This window comes from Prionailurus viverrinus, chromosome C1 (genome assembly GCF_022837055.1).
Source record: "Prionailurus viverrinus isolate Anna chromosome C1, UM_Priviv_1.0, whole genome shotgun sequence".
In the NCBI taxonomy this organism is placed as follows: domain Eukaryota; kingdom Metazoa; phylum Chordata; class Mammalia; order Carnivora; family Felidae; genus Prionailurus; species Prionailurus viverrinus.
Genome location: NC_062568.1, coordinates 160,842,875 through 160,867,594, shown reverse-complemented (window position 1 = coordinate 160,867,594; position 24,720 = coordinate 160,842,875). Strand labels below are relative to the sequence as shown.

At 41.6% G+C, this 24,720-nt stretch overlaps 1 protein-coding gene and 1 pseudogene across 3 annotated transcripts in view; one reads left to right on the top strand and one right to left on the bottom strand.

The window, feature by feature from the left end:
* Positions 1-24,720, bottom strand: part of JAK1 (Janus kinase 1) — a 254,071-nt gene that overhangs the window by 139,426 nt on the left and 89,925 nt on the right. For 2 of the 3 annotated variants that reach the window (XR_007154956.1, XM_047872102.1), the window contains exon 1: positions 6,584-6,809. The exons of the other annotated variant lie outside the window; for it this stretch is intronic. The gene's annotated coding sequence lies outside the window, so the exon portion shown is untranslated. Of the gene's footprint in view, positions 1-6,583; positions 6,810-24,720 lie in introns of those variants that run through there. 3 annotated transcript variants of the gene reach the window in all.
* LOC125171741 (NADH-cytochrome b5 reductase 3-like) lies at positions 20,286-23,485 on the top strand (annotated as a pseudogene).

The following is a 24,720-nucleotide window of genomic DNA, read 5'->3' as shown; positions in this document are numbered from 1 at the left end:
CACATAATAACACATTTACAGATAATAGTTAAATAAAGGAATAAACATGAAAACCTGAAAGCATTTCTATATCAGCCAGTTTGTACATCTCTAGCAGCCCACTTCCTAAATCCACATCAAGTGGGCTTATAATTTATATTCAGGCTCATCCAGCAGTCTCTAACCAACATGCATGAATGGTCCTTCTAAACAGGTATAAAGATGGGATTCTTTGGAGATGCCACAATACATGAAATGATTTTTCCAATTAGAAAACTCATATACGGTGATTAGCAGACTTACCTAGTTTTACACAATGGCTTTAACGGGGCGGGGGGGGGGGGGCGGGGGGGCTAGTGTCTGCCTCCCTGTGTACAATCTTGTTCAATAACAAAATTTTTTACTGGGAAAATATACATTTGGCAGATTGTTTTCTCCTTATTTTTTTTTGTCTTTTCTCTTACGATAAAGATTTTAAATTCTACTTATTGAAAAAAACTGCTAAAATTACAGCCTTGCTACAGCTTGAGCAAATTAACTGCAAATAAGTCTGCAGATATAATTGTGCTTAATTGAATGAACTGTTGTCAGTTCTAATAGCCGTAAGCCCTTTAAATCACCATTAAAAACAAGAGCTGTGTTAATTACAAAATGTTCTTACCTATTTCTACTTTAAATATACAAACTTGCCTGAGTTACCCAATGCACCTGAAAATAATCAACCTAAGTTTATTTTTTAAATACCTACAGGCCAACCTGTTCACCATTTGAGCTGCCCCTCCACAAAGTTAAATCAGAGAATTTTACCAGAAGACAAGGAAAAGATACAACTAACACCTTTGTTATCAAAGAACATGGGATGAAAATGTCAAGAGCTCTTCTCCAACCACGTGGCAACTGTTATTCTTGAGAATATAAATGCAATATAAACAGTACTGAGAAGGAACTAAAGGTATATTTAAAATATGATTAGGAGGAAGGGCTAACTTTCTTGTGCAATTTGTATTTTGGGTAAACCTTGCTTCTGGAAAGCACATATCTGAAATAGAAACTGGTAAGACAAAATTCAGGAGAAACTGAATATATACTTCAGAGTTCCTTTAAACTCTTACAATTGCTTAAAGAGCAAAATTCCCTAACACATCATCTGACTTGTAAGATTTTTAACTTGCACACAACTCTGAAAACACCATTTTACAAAAGGGTATGCCTATGTTTCTGCCACTTCCTAAGTAAACTGAATCAGTGAGAGCAACACCGTACCTTTATACTGACTTGCCCAGAAAGTCTAATACATTCCTACCAAATTATATACTTTGCATGACCTTTAAAGTTAAATTAAAGGCACCTTTGTTTCTCATTTTTCCTTAAAAATACAACACCTAATGTGTTATCATCTTTGGTGCTGTCTACATAACAAATTCTTCTAGATTTCAGAAACTGCATACTTTAAGTGCCTAAACTTTTTTGGTTTATCCATTTCTAGTCGAAGCCTTTCTAATATAGAATGTATTAGCCACTCTGTTTTGTATTTAATGGGTCACACTTCCCTGCCATCTCTTTTTTTTTTTAAGTTTATTTATTTTGAGAGAAAGTAGGGTGGGGGGGAGGGAGCGAGAGCGAGAGCCCCAAGCAGGCTCTGTAATGTCAGCACCAAGCCCAATACAGGGCTTGCACCCATGAACCATGAGATCATGACCTGAGCTGAAACCAAGAGTCGGAAGCTTAAATGACTGAGCTACCCAAGCGCCCCTCCCTACCATCTTAAAGCATTCTGGACACGATTTAAGCTCTTCACTTTGTTTTTAACCCAAAGCACTCACCAATAAAAAAATAAAAACACAAATGTTTAGCTTATACCTTGTGCCTGGCACCAATCCAAACTCTTCAGGCATAGTCATTCAATTCTCCCAACAAGCTTAGAGGTAGGTACCATCTTTATTTCTTTTTACTGATAAGGAGACAAGCTTAAGTTGCCCACATTGTCACAGCTCGGATCAAAACAAGCAGCCTGGCTACAGTTACAAAAAAGGATTTACTTTTTTTCATGTGTAAAATCTACAACTGAGAAACCCTGAATGAACAACTCCAAGTTTCTTCCACTAGACTGTAAAGTCTGTAAGGCAAGGATTTTTGCATGCTTTTTTCTGTTTATTCACTCCCTGAGATTCATAGCACAGGCTCAACAAGTATTTACTGAATGAATAAAGGAATGAACAAAGTGTTGTGTGAATATTACTGTTAAATAAATTCAGTTACCACAGATTAAAAATATCCCAACAAAGACCAGCTCTGTCTTCTGGCTAGAGCAGACTTAAAGAAATTTTCGTTTTTCTTCTAATGCAAGTCTCGCCTCCAGACTGGGCAATTTATTCACAGAGCACCAAGGAAAAATGTGTACCCGCTGCCAGCTGCTAAGAATCACAGATCATAAAATCTTAGAAGTAAATATATCATGGAAATGAACTTCATGTTTTATGCTTGCTTGTTGCCCCAAAATACCAAAAAACCTGGTGCACTTCAGAGGGAAGAATACTGATAGGAAGTAGCTTCCTGCCCCTGAAACCCAGTCATTTCAACATGGCAGCTGCTTAAAACCCCACGTTACCGCTGGGTTTTCGAGACAGGAAGCAATAGTGGCACACCTAGCTGAGTACAGGGGAGAGCAAGAAGCAGAGAGGAAACAACATGCCGAGTGAGAACATGGCTTGGAGGTTAGCCCACAAAGTATGAAAACAATGAACCAATTTTTCTAATGTCTCCTATAATGCATTTTACCTGTACGTGGTAATTACCAAAAAAGAGAAAATGAAGGGCTTAGAAACAAATAGTACCTTCTCTGGTCAATAGCACCTTCACTGCTCCCCCTTTTCGCATCGTTAGCTCTTCTTCCAATTTTAAGGACTCTTCCAGAAATTGGTAAGAACTCAATGGTCTTTAAACGGGAAAGGGAGTAGACCATGGATGACTATTCTCCTCCACTTTCCTCAATTTTCTAATTATTCTACAATGAGTGTTCCCTCTTGCTATGATGAAAAAATAATCCTTAGGTTTAAAGAAATTATAGAGCTTTGAAGTTTATGTTATAAGAAAACTACATTAAATAAATCCTTTTCCCCCCAAAATTAGTAACAATTCAATAATACCAAACCATCCAATCTTTTCACTCCATAACCTTAACCTCTTTGCTCGTCAACTACTAATATATCTAAACAATTTAAAAAATCATGTCTTGGGGCTCCTGGGTGGCTCAGTCGGTTAAGCGTCTGACTTCGGCTCAGGTCATGATCTCACGGTTCGTGGGTTCGGGCCCCATGTCGGGCTCTGTGCTGACAGCTCAGCTCCTGGAGCCTGTTTCAGATTCTGTGTCTCCCTCTTTCTCTGAGCCTCCCCTGTTCATGCTCTCTCTCTGTCTCAAAAATAAATAAATGTTAAAAAAAATATTTTTTAAATGTCTTCCTAACAATTATATTTGTGTGGCACTTCATAGTTTCCATGCATTATTTAACTGATTTTCCCCCAACAACTTTTTGAAATGGTGAACACTTTTACTTCCATTCTACAGATGAGGAAAATTGGGAACTGAAGGGAAGCTATTTGCCAAGACAGAAGCCCTTATCTTCTTGTTTCCTACCTGGCATTTCGAAAGAGAATTTCTCAACCCCAGCGCTACTGACATTTTGAGCCAGATAATTCTTTGTTCTGTGGGCTGCCTCATGCATTATAGGATGTTTAGGAACATCCTTGACTTCTTTCCATTAGATGCCAACAACACTGCCCCCTCCCATACCACCCCCGAATTTGTAATAACCAAAAATGTCTCTGGAAAATGCAAACATCCCTTCGGGCACAAAATCATACCCAGCTGAGAAATACTGGTCTAAAAGTATCTGAGAGGTTCTTTTTGGCATCTCTACTTTATGACAAGGCTCCATATACCACTAAGCCACAAGAAATCACAAAGCATCAGATGCTGCTTGTTCGGGGACATTGAGTTAATTAACCAATTCCCCATTCACTTAAAAAAAACTTTAAATGTGGAAATGAACAAGAAAAATGTCCTTGTACGAATAGTTACATCTCAGATGATAAATTTTCTGAAAAGCATAAATTACCTCATAGAACACAACAAGGACACACGTAATAAAAAATATAAAATGATACACATGGGTTTAGGGGGAAAAACACTTATCAGAGGAGTTAGAAAACACAGATCTTGGTCTTTGCTAATGAACCTTATTAACGCAGTTATACACTAGTGTTCCCTCTAGAAAAGTGAATATAAACCTACACACGCTCTCAATACTTGCTTCAGTTGGGTTTCTGTCCAAATATATGTATGACCTAAAGCTTTTCAGAAGAAATTGAGTGATAACCTTAAAACATTACTAGAATTTGTGGTCTGCAGTTGAAACCACTAGTGTTTGTGAACCCAGAATCTAAACTGGTAGACCTAACAATCTGATTTAAAAGCACTCAATTTAAGTTCCTTCATGCCATTTCATCCAAATCCCTATTCCTGCAAAAGCAACTCCACCCTCAAAATTCCTTATTTTTAGCAGCTTCTTAGCAAATTCCTGAATTGAAAAAATTTTGCAACATAATTCATCTTAATCTGTACTAAGGGTGGATACCAAATGACCAGAAAGATAGTCACAAGTACAGTATTAAACGGACACTAAGACTGCTTAAATTATAGCAGTTTGCAAGTAGTTATATGTTATATTTTGGAAAGTGAATTATTTTACCTATATATGTACAATTTATTTACCCTCCATCATCATTTCCTAATAACTGTAATTAGTATATCATGGAATGGGGAAACTAAACTGGCTTTTATTCAACGCAGAATATCACACTGCAATCTCTGGATTTAAAAATGCATTTTTGTAGCTATTTAGAGAAATCAAGATACAGTGAAAGTGCTCAGTTAATATGATAAGTAGAATTATTAAGGTGGTGATTATTCCTATTCATAATGTCCACAATCACTCAGGTATGATGTACTTTAAATGTGATCTGGATCTATATATACAGGAGACATTTTCTCCATAATACACAGCATATTGTACCCCAAGTGTCTGGTACCCTTATGGTCTCCATTAACCTTCACCACAAAGTACAAAAAAGAACACATTGATCCTTCAGCGAGAACGACTCCCTGGTCTTAGAAAACAGAGCCACCAAAAGCAAAAGGGAGAAACAGCACAAAATGGGGTTTTGGAAAAGGAAGAACAAGGATTTAATCAATATAAAATGCTCATCTGAAAAATTTTTTTGCACCATGTATATGCCCATGATCCTTTCCTTTAAAAATTGCCAACAAAGACTCCACAGTCAAATCTAATTGTTTCTGCATTCTACTCCTCACTTAACTGTCCAAGGTTTTTAATGCATTCCTCCCTGAAAGAAGCAATGACAATTTTATACCGCTGTGAACTCCTGCCACTGAAAGAAAAACTCTGACTCTGAAAGAAAGAAAAGGAAGAAAGAAAAGAAAGGTTAATAGCATGTATTTACCCTGGGCTTAAAGACCAACGGTTCACAGCCACGTATCAGAGAAGTGGCTCGCTCCTTTCCCCAACGGACACACAGGAATTCAGAGGATACACAATGTTTTAAAAATGTGAACACCTGCCAATAATCACACCTTTTATCTATTCTCCCTAAAGAAGTTCCGTGATGAACACACATCCAAGGAGCCCACATCCCTAGAACCTTGGGATGTGACTTGAGAGGGGTGTTTACCAGTCCTGCTAAAGCGACATCTCCCTTTGATGCTTGGCGACCACGCGAGGATGGGGTCTGAGGAGTAAGACAGGAGGCCAGAGACCAGCCCTAGTTTCAGTTATTCAGTCCCATTACAGAAGGATTCGCACTTCCCCCAGTGGCTCTCTCTCACTGTTCCTCTTCCCAGGCCCTCTCGCCCAAGATGTGTCTTTCCCCCTCCTCGCTGGCTGCTAGGCCACGGTCCCAAAAGACCCTAAAGGGGGAGGGGGCGTTTCCTGAGTCCACAGATACCCCCTCCTTGCCCCAGACATGCCCCCAAATCTCACAAACTTTCCCTCGCTGAGATGGCAAAGGAGGACAACGGCGAAGACCCTCGGCCTCCGTCCTGAGGCCAGAGAAAACCTCCTCCCGCCCCTACCCCAACAGCAATTATGCCAGAGTGCTGGCGGTCAAGTTCTCGGTGCAAGAGCGAGGAACGTCAGACCTCAAGCCCGCGCCTGTATCTCAGGGTGGTATAAACAGGATGTCAGCGCGTTCCAGACTTGTTTATGAAAATTTGGTGTGTGCTCTGGGGGAGGGGGCGGCGAGCCTTAACCATCCCCCCCATCCTGGCGTGGGGCTCCTGCCCCCCAACCTCCCCGCCGCCAGCAGACTCCGCTTGGCTGGAAATCCCCCGCTTCCTCGCCCGCACCCACACGCCCCCAGCCCGCCCGGGCCCCCGGTCCACCGCCCCGCTTGCTGAGCTGCCGGGGGTGCGCGACTCCCGAGAACGGAGAGCAGCGGCCGCGTCGGCCGCCGGCGCCCGGCTCCGCGCCCCTCGCCCGGCCGTCGGCGGCCGCCACAGGCTTCTCCACCTCCCCTCCGTGACACTCACCACTTCCGTGTGCGCCTGGGCCGGAGGGTGCTCCGGGTCGCTGCGTAGGTCCGGCGGCCTGCTAGCTCAGCGGCCAGCCCCGAAGGGCCCCGGCGAGCGCGCGCCCGGGGCTGAGGAGGGGGCGCGGGATGGGAAATCAGGGCTGGGGCGCAGGCCAGCTCTGGAAGCGGCTGCTAGCTACTCCGCGGCCGCCGCGGCCTGCCCTCGCGACGCTCCCGCCCCGCCCCGCCACTGGCTCCGCCTCCCAGGCCGAAGTCGGTCCCGCCTCCTCGTGACGTCACGAGCTACAGCCTAAGAAACAGGGGGCGGAGGCTGCAGACCAGTGGTGGGCTCAGCTACCGTGCAAGAACCAGCGCCACTAGTGTTCCCGTCCGGTTCCCACTCCGCGTCGTTCATGCTTCCCCCCGCTCCTCACTCGCTTCTTTACACCGCGTCTTCTAGAAACACCAGTCTAGGGAGGAGAGGTCTGAGAGGGCAAAAAGTAAAATTGTTGTGAGGTTTTGGCCATAGGTTGACACCTCCCAAGTTTGATGTGCTCCTGCACCGCGATGCTTTGATCACAGTCCTCTGCCCCTCGTCGCGACAGAATAAGAGATGAGCTGTAGAGCACCTGACTAGCAGGAACTTAAGAACAAATTTTATTTGACATAGACAAGGTACTTCAGATCCAACACGTGCCCTATTTAAAGAGCTCTTTTAAATTAAAAAAAAAAACAAACATTTGTTGATACCTAATATATTCATGTATTCAGCACTTTTCATTTTTTACTAATAATCTCTCAAAGTAGGTATTATCCTCGTTTTAGCTATGAGAAAACAAATTGAGGTTTATGTATCTTAAAGTCACACTACAGCCAGGATTCATATCCCGTAGGCAGTCTACAGTCAGATCCTGACAATTTTACTTCCAAGGAATCTCTAGTCCTTTCACTTCTCCAACTGTTCCAACAGTTAGAGAATAGAAGAGACTACAGTCTCTATTTAATTTTCTACAGTGAGCTTTTAAAATTTCAAATCTGTTCCACTCCCAAGCTTGAAACAATCCAGTGCCTTCCCCGGGAAAATCCTCCTAGGCATGAAGTCAGGCTTCTGCAGCTCAGTCACTGTGGACTAAGACTGCCCCACCTGCCCAGCTGATCCTGCTGGAGGGTTCCTGATAACTTGGGGGACTACTAAGACTTACCTCATACTGAGCAAGAAGTGCCAGTGTGGTTCCTGGTGAGTGAAAAGAGCACTTGATTCTAGAGTTCTAGATTTTAGGTCTGGCTCCCACCATTAGCCACCTGTGATACCCTAAACAAGTTACAGGTTACTCATAAAAGTTGAGGGGCAGACTAAAAGATCTCCAAACTGCCTTCTGGAAGGAGATAGAAGAGTTAACAGAGAGGACAGGAGAAGCAAGCAGGGAGGGTCGTGGCCCCAGCTGTCTCCATTTGTGGGTGTTTGTGTGAATGTATTGCCTCACCTGCAACTCAGGGCTGTTCACATCACATTCCTCACCTGTCAAATTAGGATATACCTTCCTTACAGGGATTATGCTGAAGGTGAACTAAGATAATGCAGCCCCAGGGTGCCTGGGTTCCTCAGTAGGTTAAGCATCTGACTTCGGTTCAGGTTATGATTTCACAGTTTGCAGGTTCAAGCCCCAGATCGGGCTCTGTGCTGACAACTCAGATCTTGGAGCCTGCTTTGGATTCTGTGTCTCCCTCACTCACTGAGCCCCCCCCCCCAAAATATATAAACATTTTATAAAGAAGATAATGCAGGTCTGGCACAGTGGTGGGCTCGGTAAATCATTTTTATTGAGCTGGGCCTTAAAGAACAGGTGGGAGTGAATGAATGGAGACAGAAATATGAAAGAGCCACATTTCAGGGAAGGCAAAAAGTAAAGATAAAGGCCAGTCAGGACAGCAGCAATGACCCCATTGTACTCAAGAATGAATCTGACTGCTATGAAAGACTCATGACATGGAATAAGGAGAGAGGGCCTTGGCTGAGTGTATTTCCCCATACTGGGCATTGCACTAAGTGCTGAGGATTCTGGGGGAAAACACCCAGCTCCTGACCTCTGGTTCTCACACTAGAGTGGATAACCGACGGGTGACCGTTCAGTGTGATTCATGCTCTTCTAAAACTGGTCATAGAGGAGAATTACCCAACCTAGCCTGAAGAAGTCAGGAAGAAGATGCTATAAGCAGCAGATAAATCACAGGAGCCCCAGAGGGATCGTGGCATATTCAGACAGTAATACATATATGCTTGTGTGGCTGGGGAATAAGATAAGAGTCATGCAAAAATCTTGCCTGAAAAACATAGTGTGTTCTTTAGGTATTTAAGCAGGTTTACATTTTACAAGAATCACCCTAAGGCAGGGTTTCTCAGCCTCAGCACTATTGACATTTGGGGCTAGAATATTCTTTGTTATGTGGTGCTGTCCTGTGTATTGCAGGATGTTCAGCAGCATCTCTGTCCTCTAACCACTAGATGCCAGTAGCAATCCCCCTCGCTTCTCCTCCATGCCCTCCACCCCCCACCCACCCATCTCCTCGTCCAGTTATGACAACCAAAAATGTCTTCAGACATTTCCAAATGTTCCCTGGGGGACAAAAACCACCCCTATTGAGAACCACTAATGTGAAGATAAGGTAGATGATGGATTGGAGGACAAGATTAATCTCCACAGCATTGTAGAGCCGCAAACTACCAGTGATAAGAACAATATTAAAGCAGTAGACTAAGGAGGCATAAGCATGAAAGTGTCAAAAGCCTGAGGAGATATAATAGACTGTGCGGTGACTGATTAGATGTGGGTGCTGAGGCAAAAGGAAGAACGGCACGTGACTCCCAAATTTTCCAAATTAGTTGACAGGTTGACCAAGAACACCAACTAAATTGGATGAGGAATTCAATCTTATGTTTGAAAATAGAAAAAAAGAATTGTACAGTTACCCTATAAGGAACATATGAAGCAGAGAACAGTATAGAAGGAGGACTACACACATCCCCTTCTAATAGGTAACATGTGGCATGAAATCTGCAAGCCCACTACAAACATTCATCTAAATTGAACTAACCCTCTTACTGGGAAATTCTCAAAAAAAACCACTCCATCCAATCAGCAATCATACACATGGGTTTCACACGTAAATCTTCATTAAGAGTGTTTGCTCATCAGTTTATGTCTCTGGAAAAGATTAGATTACAATGGGAAAATAGATTCAAACAATAAGGTTTGCCTTTAAAAGGTTGTACTAAACAAAACTAAAATGCCATTGTACAGATGATGAAATTCAATTACAAAAACTTGGAAATTAGAGAAGACAGATAAAATCTCTGTAATTTTGCAGCCCTAATATAAATATGCTTACCATATTATATATTTTCTTCCAGTTATTTTTTTTCACTAGCCATATTTTTAATGTAAGTATAATCACGGTGTGCATGTAATTTTATAAATTGTTCTTTAAATTTATTTCAATATATGAGCATTTTTCTGTTACTACTGAAGTCTTCATAACTAATAGATTTCCTCATGCAAATAACTTAAATAATAATTAAATATATACTATTTAGGCCATTAGGAGAGATTCACAGAAATGGAATTATTGAGTTAAATGGACTGCATATTTTTAGATTCCTGATCATAGATTCATATTGGCAAGTCACTTCCCAGGAAGTTTCCAAAAATTTACACTGTCCTAAAAAACATACACAATGTCAAGTTCTGCAAGAATGAACATTATCATTTTAAAATGATTTACATCTTTGGGGTGCCTGGCTGGCTCAGTCAGTAAAGCATACAACTCTTAATCTCAGGGTTGTGAATTTGAGCCCCATATTGCGTGCAGAGCTTACTTTAAAATAAAATAAAATAAAATAAGTAAATAAATATTTACATCTTTAATGTTTAATTTTTTTTTACTTTTAATTGTGAATTTCCATGATTTTTTTTTTGCTTTTTTTTTCTTAATGTTCATTTATTTTTTGAAAGAGAAGGAAACAGAGCATGAGCGGGTGAGGGGCAGAGAGAGAGGGAGACACAGAATCCAAAGCAGGCTCCAGGCTGAGCTGTCAGCACAGAACCCCACATGGGGCTCGAACTCAGAGACCACGAGATCATGACCTGAGCCAAAGTCAGACACTTAACTGACTGAGCCACCCAGGTACCCATGAATCTCCATGATTATTAAAGAGATTAATAATTTTCCATGTGCTTTCTCACTAGTTTCTATTTTTCATTTTTCTTTTAGTTTATCAATGTGTGTCTATGGAGTAGGCAGGAGAAATTCTGTTTTTATTCTTTACCTGATATCTACAGGGATCATAGTATCTTCTAGCAATTTGTAATAATGATATCTCTAATAAAGATAGCAATACGTTTCTGTCCTACTTTTGATATATATTTTTCCAGCATACTATTTACTCTAAAAAAAATATGCTTGTAAAAATTTTCCATTTTCTTATAGTGAAGTATATTGATTACTGTGGGTTGTTTGTTTGCATTATGCTGTCATCCGTGATTCTCTAGGAAACCATCCTCTTTCCCTAGGTTAGACAAACGAATACAACAAATATTTCTTGAATACCAAATTATGTGCCTGTCATCATTCTGCACTGTGAATACAGCAGTGAAACAAGACAGAGAAGGTTCCTAGTTGGTGAGGATAGTTAAAAACAAGTAAATGAGTAAGTAATTAGAATAATGTCAGATAGTGATATACGATAAGGAGGAAAAAAGATTTAAGAGACAGAATGAGGGAGGATGACTCAAATGTTTTTTCTATATTACTCTAGGTTTTATACAGCTCAATGCTTTAAATATCCAATATTTAATCCACCTGAATTTTCAATGGATGCTCCAAAGTGTCTGAAACTTTTTGTTATTTATATTGAAACTATATTATTCAATAACTGGCTTTTATTTAATAATCTCTCCCTTTCCTTCATCCCACCCTCCAAAAAAAAAAAAAAAAGAAAGAAAGAAAAACTAAAATAAAATGTTAGGTCTTTTCCCTCTAAACTAAGATGGTAACTGGACAATTCTTTTCCTATATGGTCTCTAATCCATTGAATTAGTCTCCTTCTAAAGTGGGGAAATTATTACACTTACAGGAAAGAGATCCTTTCTCATTTCTTAGTACCATGAAAACAGTAGGCCATCAATAATACTCAGGCACTTGGGATTCTTTCCGTCTCTCTCTGCCCCTCCCCTGCACATGCTCTCTCTGTCTCTCTCAAAATAAATAATAAGATAAACACTAAAAAAAAAAAATAATACTGATAATGACACACTGAAAGTAAGAAAAAAGAGCCTGATTAAATGTAATGGGGAAGGAAAAGGAATGTATGTAATTTTTGCCTGGGAGGAATCATGCATGCCATAAAAGTTCAGCAGATATTTGTTATAAAAGTATAATTCAGAGAAAGAAAAAAGATAAAAGCCAGTGAATCATATATGTATGATTGTGAGCACCCACCTTAAAACCTTTCCAGGCTAAAATTTTTGAGGGATTACTTTCCAGAACATTGATGCTTCTATCATGTATTTGATAACAGCATTAGTACTACCCTAAAATTATTGCTGGAGATATACCTTGGTCCTGATTTGGAGAACTACCTCAGCTCACTCCTGTTAAAACATGAGGTTCATCTTCCTTAGAAACTTCGATTCTCTTAAGCTATCAACTCTGCCCTTAGCCCAACTGTCCAATGGCTGAGTAGCAAAGGTAAATTTGGAGTGAGATAGATCTAAGTTTGAATTTCAGCTCAGCCCTGCCACTTACTAGCTGGGTACCCCAGGAAAGTTCCTAAATTAATACTCAGTTTCCTCAAATGTAAAATCTGAATAATACTACCCAGCCCATTTACCTCAGTAAATGTTTATGAAGACTAAGTAAGCGGGTATATACAAACTCACGGTTTAACTCCATTAAGGTGTACGGACTGTACTAAATTAGCCAGTCATTAACTGGAGAGCACACATTAGTTTAGGTCCTTCAAGAAGCAAGTGAGGGGGCACCTGGGTGGCTCAGTGGATTAAGTGTCCAACTCTTGATTTCAGCTCAGGTCATGATCTCACAGTTTGTGAGGTCAAGCTCCATGTCAGGCTATGCGCTAACAGCATGGAGCCCGGTTGGGATTCTCTCTCCGTCTCTCTCTCTCTCTCTCTCTCTCTCTCTCTCTGCCCCTCCCCTGCTCATGTTCTCTCTCTCTCTCTCTCTCTCTCTCTCTCTCTCTCCAAAGTAAACATTTAAAAGAAGAAAGAAGCAAGTAAGACAGGATTAGATAAGCAAGAGATTTACTGGGGAGGAAGCAAAAGAAGGCGAGGGAAGACTCAACTCCAGACCATGATGCAGCTCTGATATCTGTGGAAGAAAAGAGGAGGAAAGGGAAGTTGGGATAGAAAGAACGCATTTCCAAGAAAACCTTGGGTAAGCCACTTGGGAGTCTTCAAGCCAAAGTGGCCATTGTTCACTGGAACTAGCCTGCCTTAGTATGCTTGCCATGCTCAGTCATTGGCATGGGAAGCCTAGTCCCTACACAAACATAGCAATGGATGCATAGGGGAAAAGCTGGAACTCTCGGTCAGTCATGCCGCCCATAGGAGGAGATCTGGGCAGTGCACTTTCATAAAGGCTACATTCTACCCACTGCACTGCTCAGGCCAACTTGTATAGCAGGTTCAGGGAGCAGGACCTCCACAGGTCTGTGGATCTGTCTGTCTGCAGGGAAATTTAGAAAAGGGGGGTTAATGAGGCAAACTATGGCCAGGTCACTGCCGTTGGTCTCAGAGCCACAGCTGGTTCACATCCTCTCCCTCTTCTGTCCATTCCGTTTGTTTGTTTGTTTTCTGTTGTATTCTAAATTCCCCTCATTCTTAACTATTACTTTGGCAGGTCCTGGTGGCTTACCTGGTGACATGACCCAAATCTCACCCTCGAGAGGGCTGAGCCCTTTGCAGTCACACCCTCCTCAGGCCAGGAGTGCTATCCACTTCCAATCACAGTTCCAGTGGAGAAACACAGTGCCAGGACCTTGTGTTCTCCTGGGCACCACACACGTTCTTCCCTAGCTACATGTGTAAAAGGAACTCTACTTCCTCCTACTGATGAGGATGGATTCTCCCTGCCATGATGGTGACTCTTTTCCCCTGCTGGTCCCTGGAGACGCGGAATCCAAAGGGCCCTGGTGACAGCTATGATTCATAATTCCATGGGACTCTTGTTACATCCCCTGACAAGAGTACACCATGTTTAGGGTCCAAGACCCCTAACACTTGAAGAAACCAGAATGTGGACAAAGTTCCCCAGTGAGTCATTAGGAGTGATGGTAAATGGCACCACTCCTACTCTGATTCCTTGGTTCCTGGATCCATTCATTCTTCTAGGTGTGGACACACTGTCATACAGAGGTCTCTGATTTAAAGCATATCCTACAGGAAGACAACCCAGTCTCTCAGAGGGTTGTTTCTGATCTGTCACTTCAGATGTGCCTTTGCAAGGCCTGCCAGCACTCTACAAGGTCTGCTGCTTTATGTGGTGCCATATGCGGTATATATGACCACAGGACCACGTGATCATAGGCCCTCTCTTTTTTAGATTTTATGTAGTACTTTTGTTCTCTACACATTTGTCCCTTGGGACACTATGAGCTGTTTACCCTCTCTGTAATTCCTGCAGACCATACCCTTGGCTGGCCCTCTGACTCTACTGGTTATTATGGTATTGTGGCCTCATGGCTTCTGATAGGTAAATGCTTCCAATTGGTCTCTATTTCTTAGAGGGAGCCCCATTATGCCCATGGCCATTAAGGAGCCCAGCTCTGGGACTATTCTCCTACCTTAAGCCCAGGTCTTCAGAAGTGACTTCTTAGTGACACCGGTACCTCTCTGCAGTACATTCTTAATCGTCTTGGTGAATGGTGTATCCTTTGGGTCTCCCATGAAACAATCCTCTCGTGGGCCTCTGGCCTTTCCACTCTAGCATGCCCTTTCCCTCAAGTTCTTAATCCTTCTTCTGCCTTCTGCCAGGGCAACTCAGGCATCTCCACCTCACTCAGGTTTGGCTGGTACTTTTTCCAGGCTTCTAACAGCCATCCCATCTATTCCACGGTGAGTTTGCCTCATCCTCCAAGGTTCTCGCTAGGAGGTTAAATGCTGTCTCTTGAAAAAAAAGGCCCTTACCCTTTGTAGCAACATGGATGGAACTGGAGAGTGTTATGCTAAGTGAAATAAGCCATACAGAGAAAGACAGATACCATATGGTTTCACTCTTACATGGATCCTGAGAAACTTAACAGAAACCCATGGGGGAGGGGAAGGAAAAAAAAAAAAGAGGTTAGAGTGGGAGAGAGCCAAAGCATAAGAGACTCTTAAAAACTGAGAACAAACTGAGGGTTGATGGGGGGTAGGAGGGAGGGGAGGGTGGGTGAGGGGTATGGAGGAGGGCACCTTTTGGGATGAGCACTGGGTGTTGTATGGAAACCAATTTGACAATAAACTTCATATATTGAAAAAAAAAAAAAGGCCTTTAGGTCTGAGCTCCAGATATTTATACTTCTCTTGGCAAGGTTACTTACCACTCATATAACTGATTGTATTTGTCCTGCTGATTGTTAGGAAGCTCAGAATCAAATTTTAGTCATACATGTTTTATATACAGGAACTTCTTTTTTTTTTTTATTTTTAAATATTTATTTATTTTTGAGAGAGAGAGACAGAACACAAGCAGGTGAAGGGCAGAGAGACAGGGAGACAAAATGTGAAACAGGCTCCAGGCTCTGAGCTGTCAGCACAGAGCCCAACACGGGGCTCAAATTCAAGAACTGTGACATCGTGACCACAGCCAAAATCGGACGCTTAACCGACTGAGCCATCCAGGCATTCTTATATACAGGAACTTTTAATATATGCTTTATGTACCACCTTCAAAACAGCTTTTGTCTTCCTTTTCACTGATTTTCGCTTCATGCTGACTTTTCCAATTGCGTTTATTCAACACACTATCTGCCCAGCACTGTGCTAAGTACATATATCTTATCACATTCAGTCTCGGCCTCCCCTACTGTGGAATCTTGGGCAGGATACCAAATTTCCATAAGCTTTGATTTTCTTCGCCTGTAAGTGAGGAAGATCATAATGTCCACTTCATAGGGTTATCATGAGGATAATTAATCGTAGTTCACACCATTAGTTATTAGAAGACACGCAAAAGCTTTTTTACTAAAAAAAAAAAAAAGTCCACATATCTGATATAATTATTTTACGAGGCGTCAATGTAGTAATTTCTGAAAAGATGAACATTGTTTCTTGTAAAAACACTCAATATACAGAGCAGAGTTATTAATCTTATTTATTATGGCTTAATTTAACTGAAGGTTTTTGTGGTTCATGTAATTAACAGCAGTACAACAGAATCAATAAAACTGTTATAATGAATGTCCACGCAGAAGTGTCCACTTACAGGGTGTATATATATGATGTTATATATAGGTAGGATAAATGAGATGATGGCCCCCTTGGAAGGTAGTGAGCTCAAGGATTCTTTACTTCAAAATCTATTCGATTTTATAAAAATATCAGATTGCCTTGGCCTGACCTGACTTACTAGCTCTAATAATGAGGTTTATTCCACCCCAAGGACTTAGTATGCTGCATTAATAATGAAAACACTATGAAGAAATGCTATTCTGACAACCAATAATAGAGCCTGGAAAGCCAACAAACCAGAAAGCGTGGGACCCAAATGCTCAGTGAGCTCTGCAACAAACCGAGGAAACATAAGGCAGTCTGTTTGACCTCTCTGAGCTCATACTTCTGAGTTGATAATATCTGTCAGCATCAAAATTCTGTGCATCTTTATTTTTTTAACCTCATAGCATCCATGTGAAAGTGACTGGCCAATAAATCATATTTTCATTTGGAGTACAAAGCCTAAATTACATGCCCCAAAGCAATAGGAAAATAAATTATAGCTTAACAAGAATTAGATTTGATCTCTTCCCAAGTTCTAATCTTCTCTTATTCTGGCAGGAGGGTGAGATCTAGGAATCAGAGATTCTCAGAGGTCTGTGGCAGCCAACAATTCAACTCAATTCAACAATATTTATTCAGTACCAGGAGGTGCTAAGTACATAATAAATTCTTCAGTTTCTGAGAGTCTGATGCAAGATACATAAGATCAGTAACAATCAATTGAACAACTATGTGTACAGGACACTATACTAGGCCCTTAGCAAGGGTGGTCCTCAGAGACTGCAGTATACAGAGGAAAAGGCAAAACATCCATTTGAAAAATAAATGATCAAGTGTCAAATGGCTGACACAGACAGGAAATGGCATAAGATCTCATAGACAGGAAACATCACTGAAAGTCCAGATAGACTTCCTGGAGGGTGAGATATGAGTTGAACTTGAAGGATACTAAAAAAACAAAGAGGTGGGAAAGTATTAAACCTGTTTAGATGGTATTTATTTCCTTCCCATAATTTTTAGAATTCGGTTTATTTTTATGTGTGAAATACATGTGTGTTGTCTTTACTCAATTTTAGGTATCACGACAGCAGAAACCATACATAATATTTACATGATTCAGCACAACAAATATTTACAGAGTGCCTACTATATGTCAGGTGCTGTACTGGGTAAGCTTTGGAGGGGAGGGAAAGGTAAAGAAGGAAAGAGAAAGAAATTAGAGATATAACTCGGAAGTCAGCTGAGGCCCCTTTGCCTCTCAAAGATCTGGGTAAACGTCGTTTGAGGCCCCAACACCTCATTGGCCTCTGCAAGTATACAGCCCTTCCAAGAGATGAATAACATCCGGACATTTCCACTTCCTCACATCTAATCTGTCCTGCACAATGTTGCAATGAAACTCTGCCCCTTCCCAGTTTTTTCATCAAAGGCACTCACCTTTGATGAAGGTGCCTGGGTTTGGTGGTCATCACTGGAGATGTAGGGAAGGGTAGGGAGGAATCACAGCTCGGGTGCACTGCTAGCCGCTCTCTCCCTTTTCCCCCTGCCCTCCCTCCTCTCTTTTCCTCATGCTCTCCATCCCAGATTGCCCCCAAGGATTGCACATTCTCCCTGTAGTACCCACAGCAAGTGGCCCCTCCTCTAACACCCAAGTCCTCGAGTCTCAACGCTCTGCCTCAAGCTCTCCAAATGATTCTGTTCTACCCAGCTTTCCAAACCTAGATGCTTCTAGCTCCAAGAGGAATTTTGGCACCAGTTATTAAGAGATAGTGATATTTTCTGGGGGTGCCTGTGTGGCTCAGTCAGTTGAGTGTCCGACTCTTGATTTTGGCCCAGGTCACAATCTCACAGTTCGTGGGTTCAAGCCCCACACCAGGCTCTGCACTGACAGCACAGAGCCAGCTTGGGATTCTCTCTCTGTCCCTTCCTTGTTCACTCTCTCTTTCTCTCTCTCAATAAAATAAATAAACTTAAAAAAAAAGATAGTGACATTTTCTCCACCTTGTTACAAAGAGGTAAGTGCACTGGTGACTCTAAGAGAAACCCAAAGTGCTATGGGGGGACAAAAGCAGGAGAGAATGCAGGAGGGGCATCATGGTGGGTTCCTTGGCCCCTTGCAACTGGTCTCTCTCCCCCACATTCACACAGCATGTACTATGGGCATCATTCTCTGGAAATCTGTCCTCTGATGCCTTCTATTACTATTTCTCCTTCCATCTATCCCTGTGTTATGTGACCAGATATTTTGTGTCCCCAATAAAGCAGCGTTTCTCTTTCCTCTCCAAAAGTCTCACGGGTCATGGGCCTCCCTGATTGGTCTCCTGAGTCCCACTTGCGGGAGCTGTATAACTTGCCTAGTTTCACAATACCTTCCCCAAATTGCCCTTCAAAATACCACATGTCAGGAATTTATTTTGATTAAATTGAGTTAACATACCTCTAAGAATGTATTGTGTATGTAACCAATTTGCTTGAGATGGCTGGAGATGTCCATTCGTGTTACACTGAGGAGAGCTGGAAAGGACTAACCTGTACTGAGGTACCCCAGGGGCCAGTCATCTGCTGCAATTCCCACAGTCAGCCTTTCAGGTGATGTAAGGTGATTTGCCAAAGGTCACACCACTACAGAGCAGGCGCTAGAATCTTAATGCAGTAATACCTGGTTTCAGAGCCCTTGCTCTTTTCACTACACGACATCTCCAAAATAATAACACTCCTTCAGGGACATTCCAAGTCTCATTATTAAAAAGAAGGGCAGTTATTCGCTAGGATACAGACTAAAGACCACCCCAATATTAGAGTCCTTCAATAGTAGGAAGAAAACCGATTCTATGACCTTGAACAAGTGGTTTCATCTTTCTGAGCTTCAGGTTACCCATTTGTACACACAATTTTAGAGTTAAGTTATGCCTATAAATACATGCATATTTAATATAAAGTTAATTTCATATATAAATTTAACTCTGCCTGGCAAGGTTAAAGAGAATTCCTGCTTCCTTTTGCAGAGAGTGTACAATGGGAGTTGACAGAACTGACGGTCCGTTTATCTGGGTGGGTGTTTTAATTACATTATTTGGGAGGGGCATTAGGTGACTTATGCATGAGCAGATGAATCGTTAATTCAACATCACCCAGAAGCAACCACAGTCCTTGAGGGTAAGTTGACACTGCCATCAACATCCTCCGAAGCCCTTCTCCACAATAACTATGAATGTCTCCTAAACAAGGTGTTTTCAGATGGTTGTTATCAGCCCAGGTAGGAGGTAAGAGGGTTTGAGGTATGAGCATCATAAAACGTAGGGAAGTTTTGGAGGCGGGTTTGGGGAGATGGAACCACTCTTCCCGATGCCTCAACGATACCAAGTCCTACTGGCTCATGTTTCTAGGAGCACAGGCTTGGCTGTGAATCAGAAGTGGGTTATAGCTCTGCCTATTCCCAGTTGTGACCTGGAGTTTTAAATCTCAGTTTTCTCATAAAACTGTAAAACGTTTTATGTAAAACGTTTCTGTAAAACGAGGATGATGATATTTTCTGTCTTCTAAGGTTGTTGTGAAGATAGTTAAATAATGAATTTAAAGCACCTAGTACAGTATCTGGCACACTTTAAGCCCTAAAAAAGTTGGCTATTATTTTATTAGCAGGGACCAGGGCCTTGAAGTCCTAAGATACAGGGCAATGGAAGAGGAAAGGAAAGAAAGACTCCCTGTTGCTGGAGGATCAAGTTTAATGGCACGTTGAGCATAGAAAGTCTGTCATAATCTGGCCCAAACCTCTGCTTCACCCTTTGGTTACCTGCACACACCCTGCAAAAACCTCCATAGCTCCTCCAGGCAAACAGAATTCATCCTTTAGTTTCCCATAATACTTTGCATATACGTTCGTGCTTTTTCTTATCATACCTTATCCTCACTATTCATTTGCATCTCTATCTCCACACCACCTGGCCCCATCCCAGGCTGTGAGTTTATGGACACTAGGCCCATCTAACATCTTCATATATGCAGCCACAAGCATTCTGTAAGTCATGAATGGATGGATGGATGGATGGATGGATGGATAGATGGATGGATGGATAAAGAACATGGGACAACACAGTGACCTAGTCAAGGGTTTAAGACTAGGTGCCCAGGAGACAGGGTAAGATAGTCTTTGTTTCCTTCATAAATTTTCTTAAGACCAGGTCTGAGCAAAAGTGTAGAGGGCATGACATTTGCTGAATCATTTGCCCAATGGTGGCGGTTGGGCAATCTATGTGTGTCTTCCAGGGAAAGCAGGACTGGCTGGTGATTCCTGCCAGGGCCAATATCAAGCAGAAGACCTTAGCAACCAGGGAGCCAAGGCAGAATGATGCTTCTAAGTTTCCCTGCAGCCATCAAGGTTAGTATGTTAAGCAGTTAGGAGCAACAAGTCCCTCCAGGTGCGGCCAGTTGCCAGCAGGGCAAACAGACTTGTGGGCAAGGACCATCCTCGCTGTGATTATGTTCAGTATAAACAATGATAACAAGATCTAAAATTAGAAAATGGGTATAAAATGTGATTTCCACAGAGGATAGACTATCCGAGGATAACATTAAATATAGAATATTTTAGAACAGAAGGCAATAGAGAAGGAGATTATATACCTTGCTTTGCAGGAATCATCCTATTTTCATTTATTTTATTTTTGTTAAAGGCAACTGAAAATGATATTTATCGATTGATAACCTATTGTGTACTTCACACTTAAAAAACAAAACCAATGTGCTGGAGTCAGCTCCCACTGGCATGTGAGAACAGACTGTGTACATGTCTCTTTAACTCTATTTGCACCTTAAAACCAGTAATGGCAGGAGTAGTTACCACATGGAAATTGGCAAACATTCCAAATCAGGGTTTTCCACCTCCACATCCTCTGAGAGCTGGTTGTTAAACATTTACCAGCACACCACTGGATTTACAATGAATGATCCCAATGAATTCTCCTAATACTCCCATTTTACAGAAGGGAAAATTAAGTTTAGAGAAGGTAAATGACAAAATAACTTGCTACAAACTTTTTGGTAGCAGAGGAAGAATTAAAATTTACACCACCTGCCTCCAAAGTTGATGCACTTAATCATGATGGAGAGAACACTTCCTAATTCATTCTATAAGACCAGCATTACTCCGATACCAAAGGCAGATAAAGACATCACAAGAAAAGAAAATTACAGGCCAATATCCCTCATGAATGCAAAAAGCCTCAACAAAATACTTGGAAACCAAATCTAACAGCATATTAAAAGGATTATACCCCATGACCAGGTGGGATTTTTCTCAGGAATGCAAGAGTAGTTTAACATTAAGAAAATCAATCAATGTAGGCACCTGGGGGGGCTCGGTGTATTTAAGCATCAGACTTTGGCTCAGGTCATGATCTCATGGTTCATGAGTTCGACCCCCGCATCAAGCTCTGTGCTGACAGCTCAGAGCCTACTTCAGATTCTGTGTCTCCCTCTCTTTCTGCCCCTGCCATGATTGTGGTAGCTGGATCTTTCTCTCTCTCTCTCTCTCTCTCAAAAGTAAATAAAAACATGTAAAGCCTTTTAAAAAAAGAAAATCAGAGGCGCCTGGGTGGCTCAGTCAGTTATAGCAATACAGTATATTTTAATTAAGGTATATACATTGGGTTTTTTAGGCATAATGTTATTGCACACTTAATAGACTACAGTCTAGTGTAAACATAACTTTTATATGCACTGCAAAACCAAAAAATTCATTTGACTTGCTTTATTGTGATATTTGCTTTATTGTGGTGGTCTGGAACCAAAACCACAATATTTCCAAGATATGGCTATGAATGGAAAGACATCCATGTTCATGGATTGGAAGACTTAATATTGTTAAGATGGCTATTGCCCATCCCCAAGGTGGTTTAGAGATTGAACACAATCTTTACCAAAATTCTAACAGCCTTTTTTGCAGAAATGGAAAAACCTATTCTCAAATTCGTATGGTTGCTGGGGGCCCAGAATACATAAAATAGTCTTAAAAAAGATCAGAGTTGGAGGACTCACACCTCCTGGTTTCAAAACTTACTACAAAGCTAAAGTAATTAAAACCATGTGATATTGGCATAAGGATAGATATATAGACCAATGGAAAGAATTGAGAGCCCAGATATAAACCCCTATATTTATGTCCAATTGATTTTCCACAGAGACGCCAAGTCCATTCAACAGGGGAAAATTAGTCTTTTCCACAGATAATGCTGGCACAACCGGATTTCCACATGCAAAATAATGAAGTTGGACCCCTAGTTCACGTCATATACAAAAATTAACTCGAAATGGAACCATAGAACTCTTAGAAGAACATACAGGGATAAATTTGGTGACTCTGGCTGTGGCAATGGGTGCTCAGATAAGACATCAAATGAGAAACAAAAGAAAAAAATAGATAAATTGAACTTCATCAAAACTAAGAACTTTTGTGCATCAAAGGATATTATTAAGGAAGTGAAAAGAGGCAGTCCAACTGTCTTGGCCTGGACAGCAGACACCACCACAAGGCCCAGCTGAGAATACTGGCTCCTCTACAGCCTGCTCAGCTATCCACTACTGGATATCACCTTAAAAGCCTGGATATCAAGTACCCACTGTGGCTCATCAACAAGGAGAATATTGGCCATGATACCCAGTGGTTCTACTTCATCCTGCTATAACCCCATCACATTCTAGGCCTCCCCTTTGGCCAGCATATCTACCTATTGACTCAAATCCACCAAAACCTGGTCATTCGCCCTATATACTCATCTCTGGCCATGATGACAAGGGCTTAGTGCGTTTGGTCATCAAGATTTTCTGTAAAGGCATCCATCCCAAGTTTCCCGCTAGAAGGAAAGATGTCCCAGTACCAGGAAACCATGAAGATGGAAGACATCGTTGAGTACGTTCCAGGGCTCAAATGGGCTGCTAGTCTACCCAGGCAAAGGCCATCTGTCCAGACAATAAATCTAACCCTGTCATCAAGATGGTGAAGTCTGTTGGTGTGACTATGGGAGGAACGGGCATCCCAAAGCATCTGAGGGATGCTGCAGGTGATCTGTGACATCATGAAGGACCTGGATGACTACACCATGTACCAACTGCTCTTTGCCAATTGGACCAAGAAGGATATCCTGCTGCAGCCAAAGCTGGAGGAACTAAGGAATGAACACTCCACTTACCTCAAGCTCTAGTACATGGTGGACAGACCCCTGAAGTCTTGGATTATAGCTAGGACTTTGCAAATAAGAGAAATATGGGACCACCTACCACCCCCAGAAGTGGAGCCCCTGCTGCTCCTGCCCATGAGCCAGTAGGCCTGCCTGTCCAACCTGGACCCCATGGGCCATTCCAAAGAGCATTGCTTCACCTTCTGTTGGCTGGGCCCTGGGAATGTAAAATGGTGTAGTCCCTGTGGAAAATAGTTCGGCAGTTTCTCAAAAAGTTAAACATAGAATTACCCTATGACCCAGCGATTCCACTCCTGGTATGTACTCAAAACAATTGAAAAGAGGGACTCAAACAGGCATTCGTATGCCAGTGTTCATTGCAACATTATTCACGATGGCCGGAACGTAGAAACAATCCAAGTGTCCATCCACAAATAAATGGATAAACAAAATGTGATATATATGTACAATAGAAAATCCAGCCATAAAAAGGAATGAAGTTCTGATACATGCTACAATATGGATGAACTTTGAAATAAGGCAGACACAAAAGAAAAAATATTTTATGAAATGTATGAGCATATGAAATATCTGGAATATTTCTATCTAGAATATTGTCTATCTGGAATAAGCAAATTCATAAAGACAGAAAGTATATTAGTGTTTATCAGGGGCTGGAGGAAGGCATAATAAGAAAATTTTTTCTTGATAGGTATGGAGTTTCTGTTTGGGGAGATGGAAAAGTTTTGGAAATAGATCATGGTAGTAGTTACACAACATTTTCTTTCTTTTTTTTATGTTTATTTATTTATTTTTGAAAGAGAGAAAGAGAAGAGCTAGACATGGGGCTTGATCTCACAAGTCAAAATCAAGAACCAGACATGTAACCAACTGAGCCACCCAGGCACCCCTACACAACTTTTTCGATAATTATTGTCACTAAACTGTACGCTTAAAGATAGTTAAAATGGCATATTTTGTGTTATACATATTTCATTACAATAAAAAAAGTAACTAATTAAACGGTTCTTGTAGACCCTCCACTTAATTTTCCAGCTTCTTCTTATCCCCTCCTTTGAGCCCAGTGACCTAAAGTTGCCTATTTCTCTACCAATTGCTTGAAGCCTTTTTCCTCCATGTTGTACACTTGGCAACCCCAGTGGGGAAGGAGGCACCAACCAGCACTATGCTGGCCAAGTACCACGTGCTGACAGAAACTGCTGATGTAGGACATAGGGCATTGGAGAAAAAAACACTTTAAAATGAGCACAGAAACATTTTTGTACTGTAAATGTGTATGTATAAAAAGTACACTGAATAAAAGTTCTAGAAAGTAAATATGGTAAACCATATTTGATAGCTCTACAAACTTATGCAGGGAGATGAGCTCTCCTCCTGGATCACCTCCCTCAATGGCTTAGAGAACAAAGCTGTGTCATCTCAACTTCCTGAAGCAGATTGTCCCAAAAATATTAGGCCACAAAGCCTGG